This window comes from Neovison vison, chromosome 14, assembly GCF_020171115.1.
Source record: "Neovison vison isolate M4711 chromosome 14, ASM_NN_V1, whole genome shotgun sequence".
NCBI classification, from domain to species: domain Eukaryota; kingdom Metazoa; phylum Chordata; class Mammalia; order Carnivora; family Mustelidae; genus Neogale; species Neogale vison.
The window spans coordinates 46,512,114-46,533,032 of NC_058104.1; positions in this window are offsets into that span (position 1 = coordinate 46,512,114).

The window sequence follows — 20,919 nt, forward strand, 5'->3', positions numbered from 1 at the left end:
TTCACGTGCTTACTCATTCGTAACAGTGTTTCTCCTTTGAAGATGAAGATAGAAAAGGGAAAGACTACGGGCACAGTAGGTACTGTGAGTAAAGGGCAGGCTATGGCGCTTAGCCTGACAAACACATATTGGATGTTCACCACCAGTGGTGATCCGCACTTAGTTTCTGCGTCTAAAACGCTTCCAACAATGAGAGGGAAGTGTGCTTTAGGAGGGATTCACTGCAGTGTTAGGTCTTTTAAAGAAGGAAGCTTTTGGGACTGACTCTGTGGTAACCGCATTAGGCGCACATAGCTTTCCATTCAAAGACGTTTAACCATTGGACTATAGCAACACATATTGGATGTTCACCACCAGTGGTGATCCGCACTTGGTTTCTGCGTCTAAAACGCTTCCTACACTGAGAGGGAAGTGTGCTTTAGGAGGGATTCACTGCAGTGTTACGTCTGTTAAAGAAGGAAGCTTTTGGTACTGACTCTGTGGTAACCGCAATAGGCGCACATAGCTTTCCATTCACAGACGTCTAACCGTTAGACTATAGCATGTTCTGTTTAAGGGAAACTCCTTCAGGCGGAATGTCACTTCTCACAGTGTCTTTCCAGTGGAGAAAAGATGATAGAACAAGGACGGACAGAGAGCACGTTGCAAACCGTGAGTGAAGTACAGGGTAAGGCACTTAGGCCTCTATGATGCATACTGGAATTACAACACCGGTGATGTTCCACAGTGTCTACCTCTTCTCTTAAACACTTCCAATATATAAGGGAACTGTGCTACAGTAATTTTTCAAGAAGGGGATGCATCTGTGCTCAGTTGAAAACTCTATAATGTGTCTGGGTAGCAATCATGAAGTGTCTCATACAGGCCCCTTGGAGGGGAGGCGTAGGAAGGTATCTGCTCAGGGAACCTACTTTAGGTGCGTACTCATTCATAACAGTGTTTCTCCTTTTGGAATGAAGATAGAACAGGGACGAACTAGGGGCACATTAGGTCCTTTGAGTAAAGGGCAAGCTATGGCGCTAAAGCCTGCCAAACACATATTGGAGGTTCACCACCAGTGGTGTTCCGCACTTAGTTTCTGCGTCTATAACGCTTCCAACACTGAGAGGGAAGTGTGCTTTAGGAGGGATTCACTGCAGTGTTACGTCTGTTAAAGAAGAAAGCTTTGGGGACTGACTCTTTGGTAACCACAATAGGCGCACATAGCTTTCCAGTCTCTGACGTCTATCCGTTGGACTATAGCAAGTTCTGTGTAAGGGAAACATCTTCACGAGGAATGTCCCTTCTAACAGTGTCTTTCCAGTGGAGGAAAGAAGCTAGAACAAGGACGGAGCAGAGAGAATGTTACAACCCGTTGGTGAAGGAAAGGGTCAGGCATTTAGGCCTCTATGATGCATACTGGAAGTTCAACACTTGGGATGTTCCACAGTGTCTACCACTTCTCAAAACACTTCCAATATTTGAGGGAACTGTTCTACAGCAAGTTCTCACAACAGGGAAGCGTCTGTGCTCAGTTGGAAAGTGTAGGCCGTGTCTGGGTAGCAGTCATGAAGTGTCTCATACAGACCCCTTAGAGGGGATGCGGAGGAAGGTATCTGCTCTGGGAACGTACTTCACGTGCTTACTCATTCGTAACAGTGTTTCTCCTTTGAAGATGAAGATAGAAAAAGGAAAGACTACGGGCACAGTAGGTACTGTGAGTAAAGGGCAGGCTATGGCGCTTAGGCTGACAAACACATATTGGATGTTCACCACCAGTGGTGATCCGCACTTAGTTTCTGCGTCTAAAACGCTTCCAACACTGAGAGGGATGTGTGCTTTAGGAGGGATTCACTGCAGTGTTAGGTCTTTTAAAGAAGGAAGCTTTTGGGACTGACTCTGTGGTAACCGCATTAGGCGCACATAGCTTTCCATTCAAAGACGTTTAACCATTGGACTATAGCAAATTCCGTTTAAGGGAAACTCCTTCATGCGGAATGTCATTTCTCACTTTGTCTTTCCAGTGGAGGAAAGAAGATAGAACAAGGACGGAGCACAGAGAATATTAAACCCTTTGGTGAAGTAAAGGGTAAGGCATTTAGGCCTCTATGATGCATACTGGAAGTTCTACACCTGGGATGTTCCACAGCGTCTACCACCTCTCAAAACACTTCCAATATATGAGGGAACTGTGCTACAGTAAGTTCTCACGACAGGGATGCGTCTGTACTCAGTTGGAAACTCTAGGACGTGTCGGGTTAGCAATCATGAAGTCTCTCCTACAGGCCCCTTAGAGGGGATGCAAAGGAAAGTATCTGCTCAGCGAACCTACTTCAGTTGCATGCTCATTTTTAACAGCGTTTCTCCTTTGAGATATGGAGATAGAACAGGGACTGACTAGGGGCACATTAGGTACTGTGAGTAAAGGGCAGGCTATGGCGCTTAAGCCTACCAATCACATATTGGATGTTCACCACCAGTGGTGATCCGCACTTGGTTTCTGCGTCTAAAACGCTTCCTACACTGAGAGGGAAGTGTGCTTTAGGAGGGATTCACTGCAGTGTTACGTCTGTTAAAGAAGGAAGCTTTGGGGACTGACTCTGTGGTAACCGCAATAGGCGCACATAGCTTTCCATTCACAGACGTCTAACCGTTAGACTATAGCATGTTCTGTTTAAGGGAAACTCCTTCAGGCGGAATGTCACTTCTCACAGTGTCTTTCCAGTGGAGGAAAGATGATAGAACAAGGACGGACAGAGAGAACGTTGCAAACCGTGAGTGAAGTAGAGGGTAAGGCACTTAGGCCTCTAGGATGCATACTGGAATTACAACACCGGTGATGTTCCACAGTGTCTACCTCTTCTCTTAAACACTTCCAATATATAAGGGAACTGTGCTACAGTAATTTTTCACGAAGGGGATGCATCTGTGCTCAGTTGAAAACTCTACAATGTGTCTGGGTAGCAATCATGAAGTGTCTCATACAGGCCCCTTGGAGGGGAGGCGTAGGAAGGTATCTGCTCAGGGAACCTACTTCAGGTGCGTACTCATTCATAACAGTGTTTCTCCTTTTGGAATGAAGATAGAACAGGGACGAACTAGGGGCACATTAGGTCCTTTGAGTAAAGGGCAAGCTATGGCGCTTAAGCCTGCCAAACACATATTGGAGGTTCACCACCAGTGGTGTTCCGCACTTAGTTTCTGCGTCTATAACGCTTCCAACACTGAGAGGGAAGTGTGCTTTAGGAGGGATTCACTGCAGTGTTACGTCTGTTAAAGAAGAAAGCTTTGGGGACTGACTCTTTGGTAACCACAATAGGCGCACATAGCTTTCCAGTCTCTGACGTCTATCCGTTGGACTATAGCAAGTTCTGTGTAAGGGAAACATCTTCATGAGGAATGTCCCTTCTAACAGTGTCTTTCCAGTGGAGGAAAGAAGCTAGAACAAGCACGGAGCAGAGAGAATGTTACAACCCGTTGGTGAAGGAAAGGGTCAGGCATTTAGGCCTCTATGATGCATACTGGAAGTTCAACACTTGGGATGTTCCACAGTGTCTACCACTTCTCAAAACACTTCCAATATTTGAGGGAACTGTTCTACAGCAAGTTCTCACAACAGGGAAGCGTCTGTGCTCAGTTGGAAAGTGTAGGCCGTGTCTGGGTAGCAGTCATGAAGTGTCTCATACAGACCCCTTAGAGGGGATGCGGAGGAAGGTATCTGCTCTGGGAACGTACTTCACGTGCTTACTCATTCGTAACAGTGTTTCTCCTTTGAAGATGAAGATAGAAAAAGGAAAGACTACGGGCACAGTAGGTACTGTGAGTAAAGGGCAGGCTATGGCGCTTAGGCTGACAAACACATATTGGATGTTCACCACCAGTGGTGATCCGCACTTAGTTTCTGCGTCTAAAACGCTTCCAACACTGAGAGGGATGTGTGCTTTAGGAGGGATTCACTGCAGTGTTAGGTCTTTTAAAGAAGGAAGCTTTTGGGACTGACTCTGTGGTAACCGCATTAGGCGCACATAGCTTTCCATTCAAAGACGTTTAACCATTGGACTATAGCAAATTCCGTTTAAGGGAAACTCCTTCATGCGGAATGTCATTTCTCACTTTGTCTTTCCAGTGGAGGAAAGAAGATAGAACAAGGACGGAGCACAGAGAATATTAAACCCTTTGGTGAAGTAAAGGGTAAGGCATTTAGGCCTCTATGATGCATACTGGAAGTTCTACACCTGGGATGTTCCACAGCGTCTACCACCTCTCAAAACACTTCCAATATATGAGGGAACTGTGCTACAGTAAGTTCTCACGACAGGGATGCGTCTGTACTCAGTTGGAAACTCTAGGACGTGTCGGGTTAGCAATCATGAAGTCTCTCCTACAGGCCCCTTAGAGGGGATGCAAAGGAAAGTATCTGCTCAGCGAACCTACTTCAGTTGCATGCTCATTTTTAACAGCGTTTCTCCTTTGAGATATGGAGATAGAACAGGGACTGACTAGGGGCACATTAGGTACTGTGAGTAAAGGGCAGGCTATGGCGCTTAAGCCTACCAATCACATATTGGATGTTCACCACCAGTGGTGATCCGCACTTGGTTTCTGCGTCTAAAACGCTTCCTACACTGAGAGGGAAGTGTGCTTTAGGAGGGATTCACTGCAGTGTTACGTCTGTTAAAGAAGGAAGCTTTGGGGACTGACTCTGTGGTAACCGCAATAGGCGCACATAGCTTTCCATTCACAGACGTCTAACCGTTAGACTATAGCATGTTCTGTTTAAGGGAAACTCCTTCAGGCGGAATGTCACTTCTCACAGTGTCTTTCCAGTGGAGGAAAGATGATAGAACAAGGACGGACAGAGAGAACGTTGCAAACCGTGAGTGAAGTAGAGGGTAAGGCACTTAGGCCTCTAGGATGCATACTGGAATTACAACACCGGTGATGTTCCACAGTGTCTACCTCTTCTCTTAAACACTTCCAATATATAAGGGAACTGTGCTACAGTAATTTTTCACGAAGGGGATGCATCTGTGCTCAGTTGAAAACTCTACAATGTGTCTGGGTAGCAATCATGAAGTGTCTCATACAGGCCCCTTGGAGGGGAGGCGTAGGAAGGTATCTGCTCAGGGAACCTACTTCAGGTGCGTACTCATTCATAACAGTGTTTCTCCTTTTGGAATGAAGATAGAACAGGGACGAACTAGGGGCACATTAGGTCCTTTGAGTAAAGGGCAAGCTATGGCGCTTAAGCCTGCCAAACACATATTGGAGGTTCACCACCAGTGGTGTTCCGCACTTAGTTTCTGCGTCTATAACGCTTCCAACACTGAGAGGGAAGTGTGCTTTAGGAGGGATTCACTGCAGTGTTACGTCTGTTAAAGAAGAAAGCTTTGGGGACTGACTCTTTGGTAACCACAATAGGCGCACATAGCTTTCCAGTCTCTGACGTCTATCCGTTGGACTATAGCAAGTTCTGTGTAAGGGAAACATCTTCATGAGGAATGTCCCTTCTAACAGTGTCTTTCCAGTGGAGGAAAGAAGCTAGAACAAGGACGGAGCAGAGAGAATGTTACAACCCGTTGGTGAAGGAAAGGGTCAGGCATTTAGGCCTCTATGATGCATACTGGAAGTTCAACACTTGGGATGTTCCACAGTGTCTACCACTTCTCAAAACACTTCCAATATTTGAGGGAACTGTTCTACAGCAAGTTCTCACAACAGGGAAGCGTCTGTGCTCAGTTGGAAAGTGTAGGCCGTGTCTGGGTAGCAGTCATGAAGTGTCTCATACAGACCCCTTAGAGGGGATGCGGAGGAAGGTATCTGCTCTGGGAACGTACTTCACGTGCTTACTCATTCGTAACAGTGTTTCTCCTTTGAAGATGAAGATAGAAAAGGGAAAGACTACGGGCACAGTAGGTACTGTGAGTAAAGGGCAGGCTATGGCGCTTAGCCTGACAAACACATATTGGATGTTCACCACCAGTGGTGATCCGCACTTAGTTTCTGCGTCTAAAACGCTTCCAACAATGAGAGGGAAGTGTGCTTTAGGAGGGATTCACTGCAGTGTTAGGTCTTTTAAAGAAGGAAGCTTTTGGGACTGACTCTGTGGTAACCGCATTAGGCGCACATAGCTTTCCATTCAAAGACGTTTAACCATTGGACTATAGCAACACATATTGGATGTTCACCACCAGTGGTGATCCGCACTTGGTTTCTGCGTCTAAAACGCTTCCTACACTGAGAGGGAAGTGTGCTTTAGGAGGGATTCACTGCAGTGTTACGTCTGTTAAAGAAGGAAGCTTTTGGTACTGACTCTGTGGTAACCGCAATAGGCGCACATAGCTTTCCATTCACAGACGTCTAACCGTTAGACTATAGCATGTTCTGTTTAAGGGAAACTCCTTCAGGCGGAATGTCACTTCTCACAGTGTCTTTCCAGTGGAGAAAAGATGATAGAACAAGGACGGACAGAGAGCACGTTGCAAACCGTGAGTGAAGTACAGGGTAAGGCACTTAGGCCTCTATGATGCATACTGGAATTACAACACCGGTGATGTTCCACAGTGTCTACCTCTTCTCTTAAACACTTCCAATATATAAGGGAACTGTGCTACAGTAATTTTTCAAGAAGGGGATGCATCTGTGCTCAGTTGAAAACTCTATAATGTGTCTGGGTAGCAATCATGAAGTGTCTCATACAGGCCCCTTGGAGGGGAGGCGTAGGAAGGTATCTGCTCAGGGAACCTACTTTAGGTGCGTACTCATTCATAACAGTGTTTCTCCTTTTGGAATGAAGATAGAACAGGGACGAACTAGGGGCACATTAGGTCCTTTGAGTAAAGGGCAAGCTATGGCGCTAAAGCCTGCCAAACACATATTGGAGGTTCACCACCAGTGGTGTTCCGCACTTAGTTTCTGCGTCTATAACGCTTCCAACACTGAGAGGGAAGTGTGCTTTAGGAGGGATTCACTGCAGTGTTACGTCTGTTAAAGAAGAAAGCTTTGGGGACTGACTCTTTGGTAACCACAATAGGCGCACATAGCTTTCCAGTCTCTGACGTCTATCCGTTGGACTATAGCAAGTTCTGTGTAAGGGAAACATCTTCACGAGGAATGTCCCTTCTAACAGTGTCTTTCCAGTGGAGGAAAGAAGCTAGAACAAGGACGGAGCAGAGAGAATGTTACAACCCGTTGGTGAAGGAAAGGGTCAGGCATTTAGGCCTCTATGATGCATACTGGAAGTTCAACACTTGGGATGTTCCACAGTGTCTACCACTTCTCAAAACACTTCCAATATTTGAGGGAACTGTTCTACAGCAAGTTCTCACAACAGGGAAGCGTCTGTGCTCAGTTGGAAAGTGTAGGCCGTGTCTGGGTAGCAGTCATGAAGTGTCTCATACAGACCCCTTAGAGGGGATGCGGAGGAAGGTATCTGCTCTGGGAACGTACTTCACGTGCTTACTCATTCGTAACAGTGTTTCTCCTTTGAAGATGAAGATAGAAAAAGGAAAGACTACGGGCACAGTAGGTACTGTGAGTAAAGGGCAGGCTATGGCGCTTAGGCTGACAAACACATATTGGATGTTCACCACCAGTGGTGATCCGCACTTAGTTTCTGCGTCTAAAACGCTTCCAACACTGAGAGGGATGTGTGCTTTAGGAGGGATTCACTGCAGTGTTAGGTCTTTTAAAGAAGGAAGCTTTTGGGACTGACTCTGTGGTAACCGCATTAGGCGCACATAGCTTTCCATTCAAAGACGTTTAACCATTGGACTATAGCAAATTCCGTTTAAGGGAAACTCCTTCATGCGGAATGTCATTTCTCACTTTGTCTTTCCAGTGGAGGAAAGAAGATAGAACAAGGACGGAGCACAGAGAATATTAAACCCTTTGGTGAAGTAAAGGGTAAGGCATTTAGGCCTCTATGATGCATACTGGAAGTTCTACACCTGGGATGTTCCACAGCGTCTACCACCTCTCAAAACACTTCCAATATATGAGGGAACTGTGCTACAGTAAGTTCTCACGACAGGGATGCGTCTGTACTCAGTTGGAAACTCTAGGACGTGTCGGGTTAGCAATCATGAAGTCTCTCCTACAGGCCCCTTAGAGGGGATGCAAAGGAAAGTATCTGCTCAGCGAACCTACTTCAGTTGCATGCTCATTTTTAACAGCGTTTCTCCTTTGAGATATGGAGATAGAACAGGGACTGACTAGGGGCACATTAGGTACTGTGAGTAAAGGGCAGGCTATGGCGCTTAAGCCTACCAATCACATATTGGATGTTCACCACCAGTGGTGATCCGCACTTGGTTTCTGCGTCTAAAACGCTTCCTACACTGAGAGGGAAGTGTGCTTTAGGAGGGATTCACTGCAGTGTTACGTCTGTTAAAGAAGGAAGCTTTGGGGACTGACTCTGTGGTAACCGCAATAGGCGCACATAGCTTTCCATTCACAGACGTCTAACCGTTAGACTATAGCATGTTCTGTTTAAGGGAAACTCCTTCAGGCGGAATGTCACTTCTCACAGTGTCTTTCCAGTGGAGGAAAGATGATAGAACAAGGACGGACAGAGAGAACGTTGCAAACCGTGAGTGAAGTAGAGGGTAAGGCACTTAGGCCTCTAGGATGCATACTGGAATTACAACACCGGTGATGTTCCACAGTGTCTACCTCTTCTCTTAAACACTTCCAATATATAAGGGAACTGTGCTACAGTAATTTTTCACGAAGGGGATGCATCTGTGCTCAGTTGAAAACTCTACAATGTGTCTGGGTAGCAATCATGAAGTGTCTCATACAGGCCCCTTGGAGGGGAGGCGTAGGAAGGTATCTGCTCAGGGAACCTACTTCAGGTGCGTACTCATTCATAACAGTGTTTCTCCTTTTGGAATGAAGATAGAACAGGGACGAACTAGGGGCACATTAGGTCCTTTGAGTAAAGGGCAAGCTATGGCGCTTAAGCCTGCCAAACACATATTGGAGGTTCACCACCAGTGGTGTTCCGCACTTAGTTTCTGCGTCTATAACGCTTCCAACACTGAGAGGGAAGTGTGCTTTAGGAGGGATTCACTGCAGTGTTACGTCTGTTAAAGAAGAAAGCTTTGGGGACTGACTCTTTGGTAACCACAATAGGCGCACATAGCTTTCCAGTCTCTGACGTCTATCCGTTGGACTATAGCAAGTTCTGTGTAAGGGAAACATCTTCATGAGGAATGTCCCTTCTAACAGTGTCTTTCCAGTGGAGGAAAGAAGCTAGAACAAGCACGGAGCAGAGAGAATGTTACAACCCGTTGGTGAAGGAAAGGGTCAGGCATTTAGGCCTCTATGATGCATACTGGAAGTTCAACACTTGGGATGTTCCACAGTGTCTACCACTTCTCAAAACACTTCCAATATTTGAGGGAACTGTTCTACAGCAAGTTCTCACAACAGGGAAGCGTCTGTGCTCAGTTGGAAAGTGTAGGACGTGTCTGGGTAGCAGTCATGAAGTGTCTCATACAGACCCCTTAGAGGGGATGCGGAGGAAGGTATCTGCTCTGGGAACGTACTTCACGTGCTTACTGATTCGTAACAGTGTTTCTCCTTTGAAGATGAAGATAGAAAAGGGAAAGACTACGGGCACAGTAGGTACTGTGAGTAAAGGGCAGGCTATGGCGCTTAGCCTGACAAACACATATTGGATGTTCACCACCAGTGGTGATCCGCACTTAGTTTCTGCGTCTAAAACGCTTCCAACACTGAGAGGGAAGTGTGCTTTAGGAGGGATTCACTGCAGTGTTAGGTCTTTTAAAGAAGGAAGCTTTTGGGACTGACTCTGTGGTAACCGCATTAGGCGCACATAGCTTTCCATTCAAAGACGTCTAAACATTGGACTATAGCAACACATATTGGATGTTCACCACCAGTGGTGATCCGCACTTGGTTTCTGCGTCTAAAACGCTTCCTACACTGAGAGGGAAGTGTGCTTTAGGAGGGATTCACTGCAGTGTTACGTCTGTTAAAGAAGGTTGCTTTTGGGACTGACTCTGTGGTAACCGCAATAGGCGCACATAGCTTTCCATTCACAGACGTCTAACCGTTAGACTATAGCATGTTCTGTTTAAGGGAAACTCCTTCAGGCGGAATGTCACTTCTCACAGTGTCTTTCCAGTGGAGAAAAGATGATAGAACAAGGACGGACAGAGAGAACGTTGCAAACCGTGAGTGAAGTAGAGGGTAAGGCACTTAGGCCTCTATGATGCATACTGGAATTACAACACCGGTGATGTTCCACAGTGTCTACCTCTTCTCTTAAACACTTCCAATATATAAGGGAACTGTGCTACAGTAATTTTTCACGAAGGGGATGCATCTGTGCTCAGTTGAAAACTCTACAATGTGTCTGGGTAGCAATCATGAAGTGTCTCATACAGGCCCCTTGGAGGGGAGGCGTAGGAAGGTATCTGCTCAGGGAACCTACTTTAGGTGCGTACTCATTCATAACAGTGTTTCTCCTTTTGGAATGAAGATAGAACAGGGACGAACTAGGGGCACATTAGGTCCTTTGTGTAAAGGGCAATCTATGGCGCTAAAGCATGCCAAATACATATTGGAGGTTCACCACCAGTGGTGTTCCGCACTTAGTTTCTGCGTCTATAACGCTTCCAACACTGAGAGGGAAGTGTGCTTTAGGAGGGATTCACTGCAGTGTTACGTCTGTTAAAGAAGAAAGCTTTGGGGACTGACTCTTTGGTAACCACAATAGGCGCACATAGCTTTCCAGTCTCTGACGTCTATCCGTTGGACTATAGCAAGTTCTGTGTAAGGGAAACATCTTCACGAGGAATGTCCCTTCTAACAGTGTCTTTCCAGTGGAGGAAAGAAGCTAGAACAAGGACGGAGCAGAGAGAATGTTACAACCCGTTGGTGAAGGAAAGGGTCAGGCATTTAGGCCTCTATGATGCATACTGGAAGTTCAACACTTGGGATGTTCCACAGTGTCTACCACTTCTCAAAACACTTCCAATATTTGAGGGAACTGTTCTACAGCAAGTTCTCACAACAGGGAAGCGTCTGTGCTCAGTTGGAAAGTGTAGTCCGTGTCTGGGTAGCAGTCATGAAGTGTCTCATACAGACCCCTTAGAGGGGATGCGGAGGAAGGTATCTGCTCTGGGAACGTACTTCACGTGCTTACTCATTCGTAACAGTGTTTCTCCTTTGAAGATGAAGATAGAAAAGGGAAAGACTACGGGCACAGTAGGTACTGTGAGTAAAGGGCAGGCTATGGCGCTTAGCCTGACAAACACATATTGGATGTTCACCACCAGTGGTGATCCGCACTTAGTTTCTGCGTCTAAAACGCTTCCAACACTGAGAGGGAAGTGTGCTTTAGGAGGGATTCACTGCAGTGTTAGGTCTTTTAAAGAAGGAAGCTTTTGGAACTGACTCTGTGGTAACCGCATTAGGCGCACATAGCTTTCCATTCAAAGACGTCTAAACATTGGACTATAGCAACACATATTGGATGTTCACCACCAGTGGTGATCCGCACTTGGTTTCTGCGTCTAAAACGCTTCCTACACTGAGAGGGAAGTGTGCTTTAGGAGGGATTCACTGCAGTGTTACGTCTGTTAAAGAAGGTTGCTTTTGGGACTGACTCTGTGGTAACCGCAATAGGCGCACATAGCTTTCCATTCACAGACGTCTAACCGTTAGACTATAGCATGTTCTGTTTAAGGGAAACTCCTTCAGGCGGAATGTCACTTCTCACAGTGTCTTTCCAGTGGTGAAAAGATGATAGAACAAGGACGGACAGAGAGAACGTTGCAAACCGTGAGTGAAGTAGAGGGTAAGGCACTTAGGCCTCTAGGATGCATACTGGAATTACAACACCGGTGATGTTCCACAGTGTCTACCTCTTCTCTTAAACACTTCCAATATATAAGGGAACTGTGCTACAGTAATTTTTCAAGAAGGAGATGCATTTGTGCTCAGTTGAAAACTCTACAATGTGTCTGGGTAGCAATCATGAAGTGTCTCATACAGGCCCCTTGGAGGGGAGGCGTAGGAAGGTATCTGCTCAGGGAACCTACTTTAGGTGCGTACTCATTCATAACAGTGTTTCTCCTTTTGGAATGAAGATAGAACAGGGACGAACTAGGGGCACATTAGGTCCTTTGAGTAAAGGGCAAGCTATGGCGCTTAAGCCTGCCAAACACATATTGGAGGTTCACCACCAGTGGTGTTCCGCACTTAGTTTCTGCGTCTATAATGCTTCCAACACTGAGAGGGAAGTGTGCTTTAGGAGGGATTCACTGCAGTGTTACGTCTGTTAAAGAAGAAAGCTTTGGGGACTGACTCTTTGGTAACCACAATAGGCGCACATAGCTTTCCAGTCTCTGACGCCTATCCGTTGGACTATAGCAAGTTCTGTGTAAGGGAAACATCTTCACGAGGAATGTCCCTTCTAACAGTGTCTTTCCAGTGGAGGAAAGAAGCTAGAACAAGGACGGAGCAGAGAGAATGTTACAACCCGTTGGTGAAGGAAAGGGTCAGGCATTTAGGCCTCTATGATGCATACTGGAAGTTCAACACTTGGGATGTTCCACAGTGTCTACCACTTCTCAAAACACTTCCAATATTTGAGGGAACTGTTCTACAGCAAGTTCTCACAACAGGGAAGCGTCTGTGCTCAGTTGGAAAGTGTAGGCCGTGTCTGGGTAGCAGTCATGAAGTGTCTCATACAGACCCCTTAGAGGGGATGCGGAGGAAGGTATCTGCTCTGGGAACGTACTTCACGTGCTTACTCATTCGTAACAGTGTTTCTCCTTTGAAGATGAAGACAGAAAAGGGAAAGACTACGGGCACAGTAGGTACTGTGAGTAAAGGGCAGGCTATGGCGCTTAGCCTGACAAACACATATTGGATGTTCACCACCAGTGGTGATCCGCACTTAGTTTCTGCGTCTAAAACGCTTCCAACACTGAGAGGGATGTGTGCTTTAGGAGGGATTCACTGCAGTGTTAGGTCTTTTAAAGAAGGAAGCTTTTGGGACTGACTCTGTGGTAACCGCATTAGGCGCACATAGCTTTCCATTCAAAGACGTTTAACCATTGGACTATAGCAAATTCCGTTTAAGGGAAACTCCTTCATGAGGAATGTCATTTCTCACTTTGTCTTTCCAGTGGAGGAAAGAAGATAGAACAAGGACGGAGCACAGAGAATATTAAACCCTTTGGTGAAGTAAAGGGTAAGGCATTTAGGCCTCTATGATGCATACTGGAAGTTCTACACCTGGGATGTTCCACAGCGTCTACCACCTCTCAAAACACTTCCAATATATGAGGGAACTGTGCTACAGTAAGTTCTCACGACAGGGATGCGTCTGTACTCAGTTGGAAACTCTAGGACGTGTCGGGTTAGCAATCATGAAGTCTCTCCTACAGGCCCCTTAGAGGGGATGCAAAGGAAAGTATCTGCTCAGCGAACCTACTTCAGTTGCATGCTCATTTTTAACAGCGTTTCTCCTTTGAGATATGGAGATAGAACAGGGACTGACTAGGGGCACATTAGGTACTGTGAGTAAAGGGCAGGCTATGGCGCTTAAGCCTACCAAACACATATTGGATGTTCACCACCAGTGGTGATCCGCACTTGGTTTCTGCGTCTAAAACGCTTCCTACACTGAGAGGGAAGTGTGCTTTAGGAGGGATTCACTCCAGTGTTACGTCTGTTAAAGAAGGAAGCTTTGGGGACTGACTCTGTGGTAACCGCAATAGGCGCACATAGCTTTCCATTCACAGACGTCTAACCGTTAGACTATAGCATGTTCTGTTTAAGGGAAACTCCTTCAGGCGGAATGTCACTTCTCACAGTGTCTTTCCAGTGGAGGAAAGATGATAGAACAAGGACGGACAGAGAGAACGTTGCAAACCGTGAGTGAAGTAGAGGGTAAGGCACTTAGGCCTCTAGGATGCATACTAGAATTACAACACCGGTGATGTTCCACAGTGTCTACCTCTTCTCTTAAACACTTCCAGTATATAAGGGAACTGTGCTACAGTAATTTTTCACGAAGGGGATGCATCTGTGCTCAGTTGAAAACTCTACAATGTGTCTGGGTAGCAATCATGAAGTGTCTCATACAGGCCCCTTGGAGGGGAGGCGTAGGAAGGTATCCACTCAGGGAACCTACTTTAGGTGCGTACTCATTCATAACAGTGTTTCTCCTTTTGGAATGAAGATAGAACAGGGACGAACTAGGGGCACATTAGGTCCTTTGAGTAAAGGGCAAGCTATGGCGCTTAAGCCTGCCAAACACATATTGGAGGTTCACCACCAGTGGTGTTCCGCACTTAGTTTCTGCGTCTATAACGCTTCCAACACTGAGAGGGAAGTGTGCTTTAGGAGGGATTCACTGCAGTGTTACGTCTGTTAAAGAAGAAAGCTTTGGGGACTGACTCTTTGGTAACCACAATAGGCGCACATAGCTTTCCAGTCTCTGACGTCTATCCGTTGGACTATAGCAAGTTCTGTGTAAGGGAAACATCTTCATGAGGAATGTCCCTTCTAACAGTGTCTTTCCAGTGGAGGAAAGAAGATAGAACAAGGACGGAGCAGAGAGAATGTTACAGCCCGTTGGTGAAGGAAAGGGTCATGCATTTAGGCCTCTATGATGCATACTGGAAGTTCAACACTTGGGATGTTCCACAGTGTCTACCACTTCTCAAAACACTTCCAATATAGGAGGGAACTGTTCTACAGCAAGTTCTCACAACAGGGAAGCGTCTGTGCTCAGTTGGAAAGTGTAGGACGTGTCTGGGTAGCAGTCATGAAGTGTCTCATACAGACCCCTTAGAGGGGATGCGGAGGAAGGTATCTGCGCTGGGAACGTACTTCACGTGCTTACTGATTCGTAACAGTGTTTCTCCTTTGAAGATGAAGATAGAAAAGGGAAAGACTACGGGCACAGTAGGTACTGTGAGTAAAGGGCAGGCTATGGCGCTTAGCCTGACAAACACATATTGGATATTCACCACCAGTGGTGATCCGCACTTAATTTCTGCGTCTAAAACGCTTCCCACACTGAGAGGGATGTGTGCTTTAGGAGGGATTCACTGCAGTGTTAGGTCTTTTAAAGAAGGAAGCTTTTGGGACTGACTCTATGGTAACCGCATTAGGCGCACATAGCTTTCCATTCAAAGACGTTTAACCATTGGACTCTAGCAAATTCAGTTTAAGGGAAACTCCTTCATGCGGCATGTCATTTCTCACTTTGTCTTTCCAGTGGAGGAAAGAAGATAGAACAAGGACGGAGCACAGAGAATGTTAAACCCTTTGGTGAAGTACAGGGTAAGGCATTTAGGCCTCTATGATGCATACTGGAAGTTCTACACCTGGGATGTTCCACAGCGTCTACCACCTCTCAAAACACTTCCAATATATGAGGGAACTGTGCTACAGTAAGTTCTCACGACAGGGATGCGTCTGTACTCAGTTGGAAACTCTAGGATGTGTCGGGTTAGCAATCATGAAGTCTCTCCTACAGGCCCCTTAGAGGGGATGCAAAGGAAAGTATCTGCTCAGCGAACCTACTTCAGTTGCATACTCATTTTTAACAGCGTTTCTCCTTTGAGATATGGAGATAGAACAGGGACTGACTAGGGGCACATTAGGTACTGTGAGTAAAGGGCAGGCTATGGCGCTTAAGCCTACCAAACACATATTGGATGTTCACCACCAGTGGTGATCCGCACCTGGTTTCTGCGTCTAAAACGCTTCCTACACTGAGAGGGAAGTGTTCTTTAGGAGGGATTCACTGCAGTGTTACGTCTGTTAAAGAAGGAAGCTTTTGGGACTGACTCTGTGGTAACCGCAATAGGCGCACATAGCTTTCCATTCACAGACGTCTAACCGTTAAACTATAGCATGTTCTGTTTAAGGGAAACTCCTTCAGGCGGAATGTCTCTTCTCACAGTGTCTTTCCAGTGGAGGAAAGATGATAGAACAAGGACGGACAGAGAGAACGTTGCAAACCGTGAGTGAAGTAGAGGGTAAGGCACTTAGGCCTCTATGATGCATACTGGAATTACAACACCGGTGATGTTCCACAGTGTCTACCTCTTCCCTTAAACACTTCCAATATATAAGGGAACTGTGCTACAGTAATTTTTCACGAAGGGGATGCATCTGTGCTCAGTTGAAAACTCTACAATGTGTCTGGGTAGCAATCATGAAGTGTCTCATACAGGCCCCTTGGAGGGGAGGCGTAGGAAGGTATCTGCTCAGGGAACCTACTTTAGGTGCGTACTCATTCATAACAGTGTTTCTCCTTTTGGAATGAAGATAGAACAGGGACGAACTAGGGGCACATTAGGTCCTTTGAGTAAAGGGCAAGCTATGGCGCTTAAGCCTGCCAAACACATATTGGAGGTTCACCACCAGTGGTGTTCCGCACTTAGTTTCTGCGTCTATAACGCTTCCAACACTGAGAGGGAAGTGTGCTTTAGGAGGGATTCACTGCAGTGTTACATCTGTTAAAGAAGAAAGCTTTGGGGACTGACTCTTTGGTAACCACAATAGGCGCACATAGCTTTCCAGTCTCTGACGTCTATCCGTTGGACTATAGCAAGTTCTGTGTAAGGGAAACATCTTCACGAGGAATGTCCCTTCTAACAGTGTCTTTCCAGTGGAGGAAAGAAGCTAGAACAAGGACGGAGCAGAGAGAATGTTACAACCCGTTGGTGAAGGAAAGGGTCAGGCATTTAGGCCTCTATGATGCATACTGGAAGTTCAACACTTGGGATGTTCCACAGTGTCTACCACTTCTCAAAACACTTCCAATATTTGAGGGAACTGTTCTACAGCAAGTTCTCACAACAGGGAAGCGTCTGTGCTCAGTTGGAAATTGTAGGCCGTGTCTGGGTAGCAGTCATGAAGTGTCTCATACAGACCCCTTAGAGGGGATTCGGAGGAAGGTATCTGCTCTGGGAACGTACTTCACGTGCTTACTCATTCGTAACAGTGTTTCTCCTTTGAAGATGAAGATAGAAAAGGGAAAGACTACGGGCACTTTAGGTACTGTGAGTAAAGGGCAGGCTATGGCGCTTAGCCTTACAAACACATATTGGATGTTCACCACCAGTGGTGATCCGCATTTATTTTCTGCTTCTAAAACGCTTCCAACACTGAGAGGGATGTGTGCTTTAGGACGGATTCACTGCAGTGTTAGGTCTTTTAAAGAAGGAAGCTTTTGGGACTGACTCTGTGGTAACCGCATTAGGCGCACATAGCTTTCCATTCAAAGACGTTTAACCATTGGACTATAGCAAATTCAGTTTAAGGGAAACTCCTTCATGCGGAATGTCATTTCTCACTTTGTCTTTCCAGTGGAGGAAAGAAGCTAGAACAAGGACGGAGCAGAGAGAATGTTACAACCCGTTGGTGAAGGAAAGGGTCAGGCATTTAGGCCTCTATGATGCATACTGGAAGTTCAACACTTGGGATGTTCCACAGTGTCTACCACTTCTCAAAACACTTCCAATATTTGAGGGAACTGTTCTACAGCAAGTTCTCACAACAGGGAAGCGTCTGTGCTCAGTTGGAAAGTGTAGGCAGTGTCTGGGTAGCAGTCATGAAGTGTCTCATACAGACCCCTTAGAGGGGATGCGGAGGAAGGTATCTGCTCTGGGAACGTACTTCACGTGCTTACTCATTCGTAACAGTGTTTCTCCTTTGATGCTGAAGATAGAAAAGGGAAAGACTACGGGCAAAGTAGGTACTGTGAGTAAAGGGCAGGCTAAGGCGCTTAGCCTGACAAACACATATTGGATGTTCACCACCAGTGGTTATCCGCACTTAGTTTCTGCATCTAAAACGCTTCCAACACTGAGAGGGAAGTGTGCTTTAGTAGGGATTCCCTGCAGTGTTAGGTCTTTTAAAGAAGGAAGCTTTTGGGACTGACTCTGTGGTAACCGCATTAGGCAACGTCTTTGAATGGAAAGCTATCTTAGTTTCTGCGTCTAAAACGCTTCCAACACTGAGAGGGAAGTGTGCTTTAGGAGGGATTCACTGCAGTGTTAGGTCTTTTAAAGAAGGAAGCTTTTGGGACTGACTCTGTGGTAACCGCATTAGGCGCACATAGCTTTCCATTCAAAGACGTCTAAACATTGGACTATAGCAACACATATTGGATGTTCACCACCAGTGGTGATCCGCACTTGGTTTCTGCGTCTAAAACGCTTCCTACACTGAGAGGGAAGTGTTCTTTAGGAGGGATTCACTGCAGTGTTACGTCTGTTAAAGAAGGAAGCTTTTGGGACTGACTCTGTGGTAACCGCAATAGGCGCACATAGCTTTCCATTCACAGACGTCTAACCGTTAGACTATAGCATGTTCTGTTTAAGGGAAACTCCTTCAGGCGGAATGTCACTTCTCACAGTGTCTTTCCAGTGGAGAAAAGATGATAGAACAAGGACGGACAGAGAGAACGTTGCAAACCGTGAGTGAAGTAGAGGGTAAGGCACTTAGGCCTCTATGATGCATACTGGAATTACAACACCGGTGATGTTCCACAGTGTCTACCTCTTCTCTTAAACACTTCCAATATATAAGGGAACTGTGCTACAGTAATTTTCCAGAAGGGGATGCATTTGTGCTCAGTTGAAAACTCTACAATGTGTCTGGGTAGCAATCATGAAGTGTCTCATACAGGCCCCTTGGAGGGGAGGCGTAGGAAGGTATCTGCTCAGGGAACCTACTTTAGGTGCGTACTCATTCATAACAGTGTTTCTCCTTTTGGAATGAAGATAGAACAGGGACGAACTAGGGGCACATTAGGTCCTTTGAGTAAAGGGCAAGCTATGGCGCTTAAGCCTGCCAAACACATATTGGAGGTTCACCACCAGTGGTGTTCCGCACTTAGTTTCTGCGTCTATAACGCTTCCAACACTGAGAGGGAAGTGTGCTTTAGGAGGGATTCACTGCAGTGTTACGTCTGTTAAAGAAGAAAGCTTTGGGGACTGTCTCTTTGGTAACCACAATAGGCGCACATAGCTTTCCAGTCTCTGACGTCTATCCGTTGGACTATAGCAAGTTCTGTGTAAGGGAAACATCTTCACGAGGAATGTCCCTTCTAACAGTGTCTTTCCAGTGGAGGAAAGAAGCTAGAACAAGGATGGAGCAGAGAGAATGTTACAACCCGTTGGTGAAGGAAAGGGTCAGGCATTTAGGCCTCTATGATGCATACTGGAAGTTCAACACTTGGGATGTTCCACAGTGTCCTCCACTTCTCAAAACACTTCCAATATTTGAGGGAACTGTTCTACAGCAAGTTCTCACAACAGGGAAGCGTCTGTGCTCAGTTGGAAAGTGTAGGCCGTGTCTGGGTAGCAGTCATGAAGTGTCTCATACAGACCCCTTAGAGGGGATTCGGAGGAAGGTATATGCTCTGGGAACGTACTTCACGTGCTTACTCATTCGTAACAGTGTTTCTCCTTTGAAGATGAAGATAGAAAAGGGAAAGACTACGGGCACATTAGGTACTGTGAGTAAAGGGCAGGCTATGGCGCTTAGCCTTACAAACACATATTGGATGTTCACCACCAGTGGTGATCCGCACTTATTTTCTGCTTCTAAAACGCTTCCAACACTGAGAGGGATGTGTGCTTTAGGAGGGATTCACTGCAGTGTTAGGTCTTTTAAAGAAGGAAGCTTTTGGGACTGACTCTGTGGTAACCGCATTAGGCGCACATAGCTTTCAATTCAAAGACGTTTAACCATTGGACTATAGCAAATTCCGTTTAAGGGAAACTCCTTCATGCGGAATGTCATTTCTCACTTTGTCTTTCCAGTGGAGGAAAGAAGATAGAACAAGGACGGAGCACAGAGAATATTAAACCCTTTGGTGAAGTAAAGGGTAAGGCATTTAGGCCTCTATGATGCATACTGGAAGTTCTACACCTGGGATGTTCCACAGCGTCTACCACCTCTCAAAACACTTCCAATATATGAGGGAACTGTGCTACAGTAAGTTCTCACGACAGGGATGCGTCTGTACTCAGTTGTGAACTCTAGGATGTGTCTGGTTAGCAATCATGAAGTCTCTCCTACAGGCCCCTTAGAGGGGATGCAAAGGAAAGTATCTGCTCAGCGAACCTACTTCAGTTGCATACTCATTCATAACAGCGTTTCTCCTTTGAGATATGGTGATAGAACAGGGACTGACTAGGGGCACATTATGGAACTGTGAGTAAAGGGCAAGCTATGGCGCTTAAGCCTGCCAAACACATATTGGAGGTTCACCACCAGTGGTGTTCCGCACTTAGTTTCTGCGTCTATAACGCTTCCAACACTGAGAGGGAAGTGTGCTTTAGGAGGGATTCACTGCAGTGTTACGTCTGTTAAAGAAGAAAGCTTTGGGGACTGACTCTTTGGTAACCACAATAGGCGCACATAGCTTTCCAGTCTCTGACGTCTATCCGTTGGACTATAGCAAGTTCTGTGTAAGGGAAACATCTTCATGAGGAATGTCCTTTCTAACAGTGTCTTTCCAGTGGAGGAAAGAAGATAGAACAAGGACGGAGCAGAGAGAATGTTACAGCCCGTTGGTGAAGGAAAGGGTCATGCATTTAGGCCTCTATGATGCATACTGGAAGTTCAACACTTGGGATGTTCCACAGTGTCTACCACTTCTCAAAACACTTCCAATATAGGAGGGAACTGTTCTACAGCAAGTTCTCACAACAGGGAAGCGTCTGTGCTCAGTTGGAAAGTGTAGGACGTGTCTGGGTAGCAATCATGAAGTGTCTCATACAGACCCCTTAGAGGGGATGCGGAGGAAGGTATCTGCTCTGGGAACCTACTTCAGGTACGTACTCATTCATAACAGTGTTTCTCCTTTGAAGATGAAGATAGAACAGGGAAGGACTACAGGCACATTAGGTTCTGTGAGTAAAGGGC